Consider the following 13,937-nt stretch of genomic DNA (forward strand, 5'->3'; position numbering starts at 1 on the left):
CTACTCCATGCACTGGCATTGTAGAAATACAGATGAATAAAATCTTGTTTGACTATATGGTGCAACCCCAGAGCTAGTAAATCTTAAAGTGCATCTTGCAGCAATACCTGAGCAAAACCAGATTCTGAGTGACACCTAGTTTTGGATGAGAAGTCTAAGTGTATGATGTCTGAATCCCACTTCACCACATTCTCCTCAGATCTTTAAAAGGACATAAACTGTATGGATATTTAATGCAAAAATATTTTATGACCTTTGGACAGCACATTAAGGTATTGCTGATCTGTCTCTCAGTTAGCATTAAGTAGTTTGGACATAATTTTTTTTAATGCATCTCTTTGGACTTTCAGTTACTAGAAAAATAATAAAAGTATATTTTGTGTTACTACTGCTTTCTCAGAAAACATCAGCTGGAGATCCTTTGCAGCCTTTCTAGTTGCTTAGTTCCTTCAACATGCACAATTTCACCAAAGCTTTATTACTAATGTGAGTGTAAAAGACTTCTATGATAAGTAATATTCTAAATTTTAGACCATAGAGGATTTTATAGTTTATTGGCCCAGGTCAAAAATGCCCTTTTTATTAAGCTAAATCTGCAGTTACAGACTGAAATAGGAGTAAAATGTTTTATACACTAGATTTAAGTGGTTCTGTTGAACGTACTAATGTACTGTAGGACTGATAAATGAGTGAGGAAGATGGGTTAGAGTAAGCATGCTACAAGATGTGGTCAGGGACAAGAAAAACTATCATTAGGTATTATTCATATGGATTCTGATGTGAATAGAAAGGAAGAAAAAAGAACGATGAAGGAAGATCAAAATCCAAACCAAGAAATTAGGATATAGCCAGTAGTATCTGCAATTAAAAAGTCATTAACAGTTTATTTTTTAACTTCTAATATTAAGAACTCTTTTTTAATTTGACAGGTATTGGAATATGGAAAAGGAAGAAATTAATTCCACTTCAGCATGCTTTGTTTTCTGTCCCATAGGAAGCAGCTATTCCAAATAATATAATCCAATCTTAGACTGTAAGATTCCCGTATTTTTGACCCCAGTGAAACAAATACAAGATTTTGTAATAGCAGATCTCACCACATAACAAGTTTTCAATAAAATGATCTCAGAACAACTGCTGTTAGGTGGATAAACAGAGACTGGGTAAGCTCAGCGGAGAGTAATTGGCTGTGTCCTGTTTTCAGTCAGCAGCTGGCAAGAGAAAGAACAGACTTAAAGCACTGGGGTAAGCTCAGAGACTGATTAGTCAGGAAGCTATTGCTAAAGGCAGCAAGAGTAGGAGCTATCCCAGGAGCTCTCTCACAGCAGTTTTCTCTGCCCTGTGAGACACAACTGGAAATCCCTTAATGCACTCTGCCCTTCATTTATTTTTGCTACTGGACATTTGAGAGCATTTAAGAATGTTACTTTTTTGAGTAGTTGCCTGATGATGGATCACACTGAATTAAAATGATTTTATATTTCTTAGAGAAAGGGGAAGACTACCATCTACAGTACAATTATAAAACTAGGGATTACCTGAGAGCAAAGTACTTTTTATTCTGTGCTGAATGGCCAAAACGGAGTTCGCAGCTACTCCCACATCAATCCTTATTTACTCTTTATGCTGAAATTAAGAACTCGCCTTCCAGGAAGGTTGCATAACTTAAAACCACTCTGCTGATCTATTTAATTTTAATCCAGCTAGTTAAATAAAGTATAAGTAGATTAAAAAAAATACTATTCTTGCACTAGCAATGTAACACAAATTATACAAGCATACTCCATAGTAAAGGAAAAGAGACAAGTACCAAAATACTAGAATTTGGAAGCATAAAAAAAGTTAGCTATCCAACTTTAATGTAAATGTTGCATGTATGCATATAAGAGAATTAAATTTATTTTGCCCCTCAGAAGCACTTGTATCATTCATTGCCTAGGACAGAATATGAACTTAAAGAGCAGCTATTCAAGCTATTGCTTCATCTGCAGTATTGAGCGTGCTGTGTCCTGTTTTATTAACTTTATTATACACAGAGACAGAGAACTAAAACATGAACAACGCTTATCAGGTGTCTCAGCCTCAAGCACTTTAAATTGGAGGCATGAACTCATTGACTATTAACAATTTATATAGGCTAATTCCTGTGTAGGATGGGTATGTGCCTCTCTCTAGCCACTACTAGGAGCCTAAACACCCTAAACTGTGCATCTATTTATGAGGTATTTTATCTCTTCAAGAGACTAAATACATAGATTAATTTCGGAGGTCAGTTAAAAATGCTTAATACCTGATTTCCCAGAGTAATTAACATTATAAAGCACTTTATGTGTTTAGTGTTTTGATTCGACCTTTCAGTGTAATTGCAGATGTTTGTAAAGAGAACCCAGAGATCTCAGTTTAAGAACCGAACAATGCAAATTGTGACAAATTTCACCCATCTACCAGAAGGGTGGGAAGGAGGATTCTGTAAAATACAGGCCTGGCAGCCTGACCAGTGCTGGGGAAGGTTATAGACCAGATTATTTTAGAGCCCTCACATGGCACATGCAGTACAACCAGGGCATCACACTCAGTCAGCATGGGTTTAGGAAAGGAAGGTCCTGCTTGACTGAACTGATCTCCTTTCATTACCCTGGTGACTAATGAAAGGCTATGGATGTAGTGTACATAGACTTCAGTAAAACCTTCAACACTGTCTCCTACACCGTTCTCCCAGAGAAGCTGACAGGCCATGGCTTAGAGAGGGTGCACTCTTTGCTGGGTGGAACCTTGCCTGGATGGCCAGGCCCAGAAAATGGTGGAGAAAGCTACTAAACCCAGTTGGTGGCCAGTTGCTAGCTGTGTTCCCCAGGGATCAACACTGGGACAGTCCTTAGTGATGATCTGGATGAGGGTACCAAGTGCACCCTCAGTCAGTTTGCAGATGACAACAAGCTGGGTGGCAGTGTTGATCTGCTGGAAGGAAGTTTCTGCAGAAGGATCTGGACAGGCTGGATTAATGGACTGAGGCCAATTGTAAGAGATTCAGCAAGGCCAACTGGTGGGTCCTGCATTGGATAACACCAATGCCTTGCAGCAGTACAGGCTGGGGGCAGAGTGGCTGGAAAGCTGCCCAGTGGAAAAGGCCCTGGGGGTGCTGGTTGACAGCAACTGAACATGATCCAGTGCGTGCAGGTGGACAAGAAAGCCAATGGAATCCTGGCCTGCATCAGCAATGGTGATCAGCAGGACCTGATGGCAATGGCATCCTGGACCTGCATCAGCGGGACCAGGGCAGTGATTAACCCCCTGTACTCAGCGCTGGTGAGACACTCAAGTCCTCTGTTTATGGGCCCCGCACTACAAGAAAGACACTGAGGTGCTGAGCATGTCCAGAGAAGGGAAATGGAGCTGGGGTTGTTTATCCTGGGAAAAAGAAGGCTCAGGGTAGACCTTATCACTCTCTACAACTGCTTGAAAGAAAGTTGTAGCAAGGTGGAGGTTGGTCTCTTTTCCCAGGCAATCAGCAACAGGACAAGAAGACACAGCCTCAAGTTGCACAAGGGTAGCTTCAGGTTGGACACCAGGAAGAATTTCTTCACTGAATGGGTGGCCAGGCTTTAACATGGGCTACCCAGGGAGGTGGTAGGGCCACCATATTTGGTAGTGTTCGAGAAATGACTGGATGTGGAACTTAGTGCTGTTCAATCAAAGGTTGAACTTGATGATGTTGGAGGTCTTTTTCAACCTTAATGATTCCATAAAAACCCAAGCAACACAAAACAACACAAAACCAAAGACGCTTCCCATTCACCTCTATAAAAAAACCAATCAAACAAACAAACAACAAAAAAAAAAGTAAAAAAAAAGTTTAGGTTCAGAGGAAAGGATGGGGCACTCTATTAGCTTGTATTAGCTTATTTTGACACAGATGTCATTTAATATTATCTCACTTTATGAACGATGACCAAATTGCAACAATGTCCTCCACAAGCTCCTCCTTCAGCCTAATTGCCTAATTTGGCATTGTGTTCATATGAGTTAATATGTAGATTTGGAAGCATTAGATTGACTCAGACAGCTCTTGAGCTACTGATGACAGAGTGAAAGATAAGATACCTTAAAGTTCACTTTCTCTTGGAAAAGATGAATCAAAGGAGATATTTACATTTTAGAGCATAGGAAGTAAAAATATATATGCAGTCTCCCTTCTTAGGTAATGACAGCAATAAAATGCAATCACTGAAATAAGAGTATGTCCTCAAATAAATGCTTCTGTGCTTATGCACTGAAAAGAAAGCAATTTTGGCAAAGAATTTTGAGTATTTGGGGATTAATCTGCTTTTGAAACGAAGGCAATATTAAATAAAATGACCAAATGTAATTATCACTACATTAAAAAAAAAACAAAATCAAAAAACGCCAGCCTTCTACAAAGCTATAAAAGCAGTAAAAGCCTTTATGTATTAATAGGTTTTATATTCTTATCCCTTCTCCAGAGCCTAGAGAACACAATGGGAAGATCACCACCTTTAAGACTTATTTCGCTGCCTAACATGTATCTGTAGTAACTCAAACAGCTGCCTTTCAGCTAATTCTGTCAGGAATTTCTTCTGTTGTTAAAAAATTTAGTTACTAAGTGAAAAGATCAGGAAAACTCAGTGGCCAAAGTTAAGCTGGGTAATGAGAGCTCTCAGCTGTGTTTAACCCCGGTTCATCAAGATTTATTGTTCCCTCAAGGAAAGGATTTAAACCACGCTTTCCGTATCCCTGGAAAGTTCCCTTCTGTTCATTACCCCCTCTGCTCGCAGAGTGTGACTATAAATAACAAATGTTAGTGAGTCTACTGATTCAAATACTCATAATGGATGTGGATGGATGGTAATGATTCCTGCCACATTCTTGGATGTTTCTAAAAGTGCATAGCTCAATTAGATGTAGTACACAGATGCCCAAATATTGTCTGAAACCCCCAAACTGGGCTGTGATGCCAAATTTGTTCCTGACCTAAAAGATATCCTGCCTCAAGTACACAAAGTAAACTGTCTAGAGCTAATTCAAGTACTTTTATGTCAACAGTATTATAATGCACCATGTACACTCATATCTTTTCAAATACAAGGAAACAGGCTTAAAGCCTAAGAAAACAGATAAAAAGAAAAACCTCTAGAATAATTATTTGCCTGTGCTGAAAATCTGCTGAGATTTCATTCCATTTCCCTGTTTATGACACTAAGTACTCCCGATGTTATCTTTTCAATTTCTTATTTTATCATTTTGCTATGCTACAAGGAGGGAGAAAATAAAAAAACTGCAAGTTTGAATAGTGTAGAATAAATTCACTCTGAGTTTTCCAAATCCCAGTCTTTGGATTTTTTTAAATCTATGGCAAATATGGTCAAGCTTATAGGGTCAGGTAACAGCTTTAATTTCTCTGGTATATGGAGTTAGATAATATCAGGAGATAAAAAAAAGCATGATATAAACTCTTTTCCCCGTGGAAATAAAATCTTCACCATTACAAACTAAGTCTTCTTTTGAAGACATCATGACAAACTATTGTAACAGAAAGACTAAGTTACAAACTAGACAGTTACAGTCTCTCAAAGAAAGAAGTATATACTAGTTATCCTCCAGGAAGTAAAATCATCTAGGAAATTGCACAGACTTCACATAGTTCTTCTGTTTGGTTAAAATAATTTTGCTTGAAAAAGTCGTTGGCTTTTTTTTTTAAAGCAAAAGATTGCCATGCCAAGGATAAGAGCCAAACTACTTCACAGTGTATGCTGAAAGAGAATAGATTGACAAGCCCAGTATCTTCCTAAATCCAAATATTCTTTCCTGAAATTACTTAAACTGCAGCTTCCCATCTTGGATTTGTAACCTACCTCAAAATAGGAAAATAGGATTTGCAGACCAACCTGCTCACACTCTTCTAGATCATTCAGTGGAAGCCTGGCTATTGTCTTTCCTCCTGCCATTCAGGAAAGAGATGCATTTGACCCCTACATTTCCTTCCTTTATCACACAATCTCTAGACTTGAGCCACCAAAATGCCTTCTGAGGCTTCAGATTATTTTGCTGGATGATTCATGCAGATATTGCCTTAGGCATGTATGGTGGAAATACACAAGACTCATCTATTTTTTGAATGAAACAAAGAAGATACTGGATTTATCAACCAACTTACAGGCACAAGCACTGAACTGCCAATTTCCCTTTAGAGTGTTCAAAAACTTGAAAGTAAATCTTCCAAGTGTTCCCACCCCAACAAAAGGAGGAAGTTGAAGATAACCCTTGTTCTCTCTGCATGTTTGCACATTTTCAGAGGATTTGCTATAATGAAAAAAATCAGGCAGAAACATAACTCCAGTATTTCTTCTAGACAACATTTTTGTTCAGTTACAGCAACCACTTAGGAAAAAAATGAAACTAAATTCTCCCAAAGGGGGAAAAAATCCCAGAACATTAATGGAACACATTCACTTACATGGCAAAAAAAGATGGCTTAAGAAAAGTGCTTGAAAAATTTAATAGATAATGTTTTGTGGTTTCTCCAAATCTTTTGAATTCCTACCGATTAAACAATGTTGCATTAACCAGACATCACTGGAGTCACAGAACAGACTCAGGTCAGGAATCATACGTTGTTAGTATCTCAGATTTTGTCCCCAGTGAAGTCTTTAACCAGAGAAAATGCATTTTTAATGTCTTTCTGATGAAAATTTCCCACGTAATATTTCACTTGTGGCTTATTTGTGGTTTCTTTATGAAAGATAACCTCTTTAAGAAATATATATGTGTGTGTATCTATCTAGCTACTTTAAAAAATCCACAATATAAAGAGCTTTATGGCTGTTGTTCAGTGAATCTGTTATTCAGATCAAATTTCTAAAAGCCTCTGAAGAATGAGACAGGAGTTTAGATACTACTTGTTCTTAACATTCAGAAAACAGAAGTGAAACAGACTGGTAAATTTATACCTAAAATCTTGTTTAACGAATATGGAAGAGACTTGAAAAGTGCTCTGAGAAGTGACAGAATCTCTTTGCATATAAATTTGGTAATTCTCTTCGAATTGGAAGTTCTGTTTGACTAAAAAATGAAAATATAAAGATGGGTAAATTTCTGGTAATTTACAGCTCTCTTTGCAGATTTAAGATTTTCCACTGATAAATTTTCAGCTGACTGCTTTGGATATATAACTTGCCCGCTGTAGCTTTTGGAAATCTGGTTACCTACCTAGGCGATTATGAAGCTGACATTTACTGTATGTGCAATTACGGAATATACAGTGTCACTGCTTTCAAATGTCACCTCTTTGCTACTGTTCTTATCTTGCAGAACGTGTCCTTGCCTCCCTTGAGAGCCATGATCTTATTCGACTAATACCAATGAACACTGGCAAAATATTTACAAAAGCAATTAGCTCTTCTGAGTGTCTAATCTGACATCTTCAAAGGGTCGCATTTTAGGAATGAAGTTGTCAAACCTCTGGAGAAAAAAAAAAAAAAAAACATTTTAAGGTCCACCTTGTCTCAGGGTAGTACTTAAAATTTTTACTCTGAAAAAGCTTGGGTTTTCCTTTTTGTCTATATTATGTTCAGATATAGTGCTATATGATAAGACACAGGGCGAAGGATATGTGTGCAGCCTCACTTATGAGAGTTGATATGAGAAATCTCACAAGACTTTAATTAAATAGAGAGGGACATTTTTTGTAGGATTACAATTCCTCCTCACCTTCTAAATACTAGTTTCTAGTGTGTGTTTAGCTCATACTAAGGGCAAGATTGCATTTTTTCTGTCTAGATCAGTATTTTCACACTAATATGCAATTACTACTAATTTTAAGTACTCTTTTCCACTCTTGACAGAGTCTTCAATGATTTTTCAGCATTCGGCATTTTAAAATAAACAAATGATTAAATAAATGAGTGGTTTATATCTATTTCAGTCTATTTTAAAGAGCATTTTTTTCGAAGAGGCCCCCCCAAAAATTTTTTCTCATTTTTCATTCTAAACTCTTCTTGCTGGCTGCCATCCTTTCTGAGTTGGAAACTTTCTTCATTCTAACATTAATTTATGAGCATGAGAGACTGCTAAAAACTCTGCATCAAAATTAATCTTTTTCCTAGATATTTGGAATGAAAATTCTTCAGGGATATTTTTGTGATGGTATGTGTTTGCAACTGTGGCAATGCAGAAATAGTTCTAAAGAAAGAAATAAAAATGTGTAAATTCACTTTCGTTGTCTAGGTATTATTTTTTCTTTCCATCCGTACAAAATTGACTTTTATGGTCAGTTTCTTTGAACTCTGCTGTATTGTCTAGGAAAAAAACTATTATAAGCTATTATAAAAAAGTGTAGATGGTTCCGGGGGAATTATTTCTGTTAGAATAAGCAGCAATTTTACTTGACCTATGAAGTCAATATTGAAGAGAAGGTTTGGTCTTAAAATGGCAACAACTGAGAACCATTTTTAATAGAAATCCTATGAAATGTTTTCCTTTCATAACAGTGCCTACAGTTATTCCATGTCTTCTATTGAGAAAACTTGTCTCTTGAGTAAAACTTCACAAAGCTTAACAAAAATTTTCTCCACCAGAGATACTGATGTTTTCTGATCACACAGGTAAACATGCACAGTGCTTTGAAAGCAGTATCTGCTATGAAGGACTGCTAATGTTCAAGAGGTTGCCTTTACTGCCAACATGGTCTGGGGAAAAAGTTATCTTCATGGATAGCTTCTTCACTGTTAGGTACTTTCTAATGTTCACTATATACAGTTGAGGAAAAGACAATAACATACACAGACTTCAGGAAAAATTAGGTTGAAATGCCAATCATAGCTTGCTATCACATACAATGAAGAAACAAAAATGACCTCTACATGGTCACACTGTTTCAAGAACTAAGATGAGCTTGAGCTCACTGTCAGCTTCATTTGTCAAAAATAAGGTAGCAGAGACATTAATATGAGTATCAGATGACAGTTCTATTATAAATTCAACATGAAAAGAGCCCAATAAATATGAAAAAAGGGTTTTCTTAGGCTTAATTGGGACAGAATGGCATTACTACATAAGGGTTTCATTTAACAGAAATCTTTAAAATGCTTCAGACTACATGTGACATGAAAATTATTCTACTGTGTATAGAGTTACTGAACAAACAGCTATAACAATTACAACCATCTCTTACCATGAAAGTTTGATCTCAATACAGAAACAAGACCTTTTTGTCACCTTTAGAAATGTAGTCCACAATGCAATTACTGATTGTGACAGAAAGATTTCTTTCAACCTCTGCAGTCTCAAAAAGCAATCTCTATTTTTTTGCTTGCATTTTATTATAGCTTTTCTTTACTCACAGCATTTTTAATATGATCTGCTTGTAAAGATAAACTCTGATGCATTTGAGGTTTGTGTTTATATGCAATCAAAGCTGCATCTCAAATTTGTATTCATGCAATTCAGGTAGCTACTGCAAATAAATGCGTAGCCATAGCAGCAGAGAACTTGATGCAGGCTGCAAAACCTGACCAAAAACTTAGTGAATAATGCAGCTTTCTGTGCTGCAGTGGGCTCTGCCCTGCCTTGGATATGCTGCTCCATGTATCTGGACTTCAGTAGCTTGAAATAAACATACAAGCTGCAAATATGCCTTGACTCTTGTAAATAATTGATAAACTCAGATCAGCCATAGCTATTAGCTGCTTGAAATTATCTTCTAATGTGCAAAATCCTGATCACTGAAAATGAAGTGCTTTCTTCTGCTCCCTAAATAAAATAAAAGAGCTCCTCTGTTAGATGCTATTGAATTCTAAGCACACCATTAAAACTATACCAAAACTTTGCTTGAGTCAAACAATGCTCTGAGTTGGAATTGCAGCAAAAGCATATGCCACAATATTTACTGCAGTCCATGGTCCTTTGCAGTTAAAGCAAACTGTAACATTAACAGGTAGTTTTGGACATAGATGTAATTCAGTAGGTAATTTTAAAATAAAAAAATACTATGAATGGGAACAAAATATACCAATTGTATCTATATCCACTCAAATCTAGTGTATATTACTCTCATTCTTAAGGTATTAAAACACTTCCAAGATTTAGCAATTCTAAATGTATATTATTTCTGTTAGTTATGCAGCAGGAATTTTTCTCCACAAGAAATATTGTGACTCGATGGGCCTTGCCACAAGCATTAAAAATACAGTTGGTAATTCTGATCACAAAAACAGAGCAGATTTAAACTTGACAAAACGTACATATCACAGAATCATTAGGTTGGAAGAGAGCTTCAAGATCATTGAGTCCAATCCATGCCCTAACACCCCACCTAAACCGTGGCACCAAGTGCCACATCCAATCTTTTTTTAAGCACATATCATGTGAGAAAGAGGCAATCTGTTAAATTATTATGCAATAGGATTGAAAATAAAATAACACACATTCAGCTACCGTGGAATGTGGCATGAGAACGACTACTCCTTTTTAATTAGAAGTACCAGCTGAATACTGCCAGAGCTTTCAGCAGAGCTCAACAGATCATGAAGAGAAAAATGGCTCACACAATAGCTACCATTTCACTAAATTTATTATTGCTCTTTTTTTTTTCCTTAAGCAGTCTATTCAGTTAAAGAAACAATCTCAGTTCTCAGTTCTAGACTTGAGCAGCATTGGCTTGCTCCTCTGTATTGCTTTGTTTTACAGGGTTTGGCAAAGCCTGAAAAGCAAAATCTAGTTTGATGCCTTGTGGAGCATTGTACTGAGGGTGGCATTGGCAATGGTTAGAAAAATTTCCTTCCTGCTTTTATTTATATGACAGCTATGGAGGAAGCGCACATTCAGGCTGTATTTCTCTCCCTTGTCATACCATGTGAGACATAGAACCAGCTTCCTATCCCGTGTTTGAGTGAGATAATTTCCTTCCTAGTGGCTTGTACAGTGGTCTGTTTTGAATTGAGTCTACGAAGGATGTTGATAACACACCGATATTCTAGTTGTTGCTCAACAGTCTTTACCCTAAGTCAAGGAATTTTCAGGTTCCTGAGCTCTGGGATGCTCACATGCTCTGCATGTGCCCTGCTCAGTGGGCAGGGACACAATAAAATTTGGGAGAGTATAGCTAGGACAGCTGACCCAAACTGGCCAAAGGGATGCTCCATGCCATACGTTATCAGGCTCAGCAGGCAAACTGAGAAGTTGATCAGGAGATGTTGATTGCTAGGAAGAGACTGGCTCAGCATTGGTCCAAAGGGGCGAGCAATTATATTGTATATCACTTGATTCTCTTGTGTTTCATTCCTCTCCCTCCCTCTGCTTTTTACTCCTCCTCCTTCTTCTCATCTCTACTATTATTATTATTATTATTATTATTATTATTATTATTATTACCATTATTATTATTAACCTATTTTAATTGTTATACTGTTCTTTTCTCAACCCATGAGCTTTACCTTTTTCCATCCCAACAGGGAAGACAGACTGTGTGGCTGCAAGGTACTTAATTGCCAGCTTAGAGTTATAACACTATTTATGCTTGGATCTGATTTGATTTTCACTTTTTAAAAAGAAATATCTTAATAATAAAGACTAAACTAGATTTTATTAATTTGGTTGGTTGTGTTTTGAAACATAAGAGATTAGCTAGAACTTGATGGCACCTGCCCAACAGAGATTACTACACTCTAAAGGATTCAGGACAGACATTTCAAGTCATGGCTTGTAATTCTTTTTGACTGTATGATGAATTCTAGGTGTTAATCCGCAGTGTGCATTAATAAAATGCATCTACAATAAGTGAATCTGTGAGTCTCAGCAGAATAAACAGTAACCAAACAGCTACCAGTTAACCCAAACAGCCAAACCGGTACAGAAGAAAACATGGGAAGTGCTTGAATTGTTACTAAAGGACTTTCAGCAATCTCCACATATTTAAGCCTCACAGTAAGACAGCAGTTTTCTTCCCATGATACAAAATACATCCTTTTGAAGATTTAGGTTGGGAAAAAAAAGATTTTGGTTAGGAACGACCAAGCCAATGTTTCTCTCTAATAAAATATACCAGTTTTTCTGAAGTGGGCTGAAGTCACAGACTTCCTGCTTGTATGGTATATATGTAATAGACGATTATATACAGCATTCATCACTTATTATACACATATAGATAGAAAGAACAGGCTATTGAGCATATATCTATATATCAGATATAAAGTGCAAGAAAAAATTATACAGAGAATAATACTGATATTATACATTGTTGAATTCAGACAAAGAAAATTAAAGAAACTTTATCATTATAATTCCTATCTTGACTGACCACATTAACTTCATTAAACTTATTATTATTATTCAAAACTGACTTTGACACTCAGGGTCTAGAATTCATTCTAGACAGTATGTAACTTAATTTACCATATCCTTCCGCTAAAATGGAAAAAAAGCTTCGAACTCATCATAATCTACACCAGGTTTGGCGCTCTATTTGGCTCGAGATAGGAGGAAGTAACACATAGACATTGTGACAAGTGTCAAGAAATCAAAAACATGCTAATGAATTCCTTAAAAGCAAGCTCAGATCTGTACTAGCCTGTTTCTGAGCTAACAAGACAATCGAAAGAAACACTGAATTCATTTTAAAACGTGTTAGAATTAGACTGTCTCAAAAGACTCTATGGAAAAACTCACTTTGGTAAAAACAACAAAAATTCCAAGAGTTTACTTTTACTCTTCTCTCCAAATTAGACTTCTGAACTTCAAACTTTAGCACCAAATTATATCCATCTGATGTACAAATCTTTATATAGTTTAGACTAAGATTTTTCAGCATTAAAATGTTGGTGAGTGTGTTTGTTTTTGTTGTTTCGTTTTTTAATCTGAAACATGGCCATGATGTGTGACCAAAGGCAGTTAAGTTTGAAAACTGAAAGCTACAGTCTGTCCACAAACAGCTACCTAGATGGAAAGTGCTGATAAGATGCAGTGTTCAATATGACTGCTCTTACAAGCAGAAACACTTCCAGGATAAATTCAGACGTGCTCTATAGTCATTACTCAAATATCAATATGGTATGTGCTAGGCAAGTACCTGTCAAATATACTTGATTTCTCTTTGATCCAATTTCTGTAATTATCTACAAACCGTCCTTTCAGCTTTATTTTCTTCCATTTTGTGTATATATGCCAAATCCAACAGGTTTGGGGGGTTTTTTTGCTGCACTTAGGGAAATAAACACTTAAACATGAGGTATCAGTCAATATAATCAATTTTATGACATCTGCTTAATAAAACCTGCAGTACATTTAAATATCAAAAAATAGTGCAATCTGGTTTAAAAACTTAGAAGATTTTTTCCCCCCCATTATTAAAATTTCTCTTTAACAGAAGAACTATAGATATAAACTTTTTCCTTATATTACTAGTCATGAGCACTCTGGACTCCTCAAGCTTAATTAAAACACAGCCAATATGGTAACATTCTGTAGATTGACTATCTAACAAAGCTAACAGGCACCCACACCTGCACTGTAACTTTTCTTGCAAGAACAGTCCTACTGATTACAGTGAGATAGTTCAGCAGTTTACGAATAAACATTTACTATAACTTTGTTGAGACAACACTCCTTTTGAATTAAACTGATAAACAATTGCTTAAACCATTCCAGCTACAGCACCAAGAAAACCAAGAACAAAGAAACACAGAATAAATGTCAAAAGTTCTCAGATTTGGTATAATAGGCACATAGTAACACTTAAAACATTATGTAATCTCTGCTTTCTGTTACAGTTCCACAAACCCTAAAAAACTTTTATAATAATTCTTAAGCATTATAAAAGTATAATCAAAATTTAAATAAAAAATAAAAAATAAAAAATAAAAAATAAAAAATAAAAAATAAAAAAAAAAAAATCCCACAAAAGATACAAGAGCTTTGCAGAGTTAGTA

At 36.2% G+C, this 13,937-nt stretch overlaps 1 protein-coding gene across 2 annotated transcripts in view; it reads right to left on the reverse strand.

Annotated features, from left to right (window-relative positions):
• Positions 1–13,937, reverse strand: part of DIAPH3 (diaphanous related formin 3) — a 202,819-nt gene that overhangs the window by 43,809 nt on the left and 145,073 nt on the right. The window lies entirely within an intron of this gene.

This window comes from Sturnus vulgaris, chromosome 2 (genome assembly GCF_052056855.1).
Source record: "Sturnus vulgaris isolate bStuVul1 chromosome 2, bStuVul1.hap1, whole genome shotgun sequence".
Lineage (NCBI taxonomy): Eukaryota > Metazoa > Chordata > Aves > Passeriformes > Sturnidae > Sturnus > Sturnus vulgaris.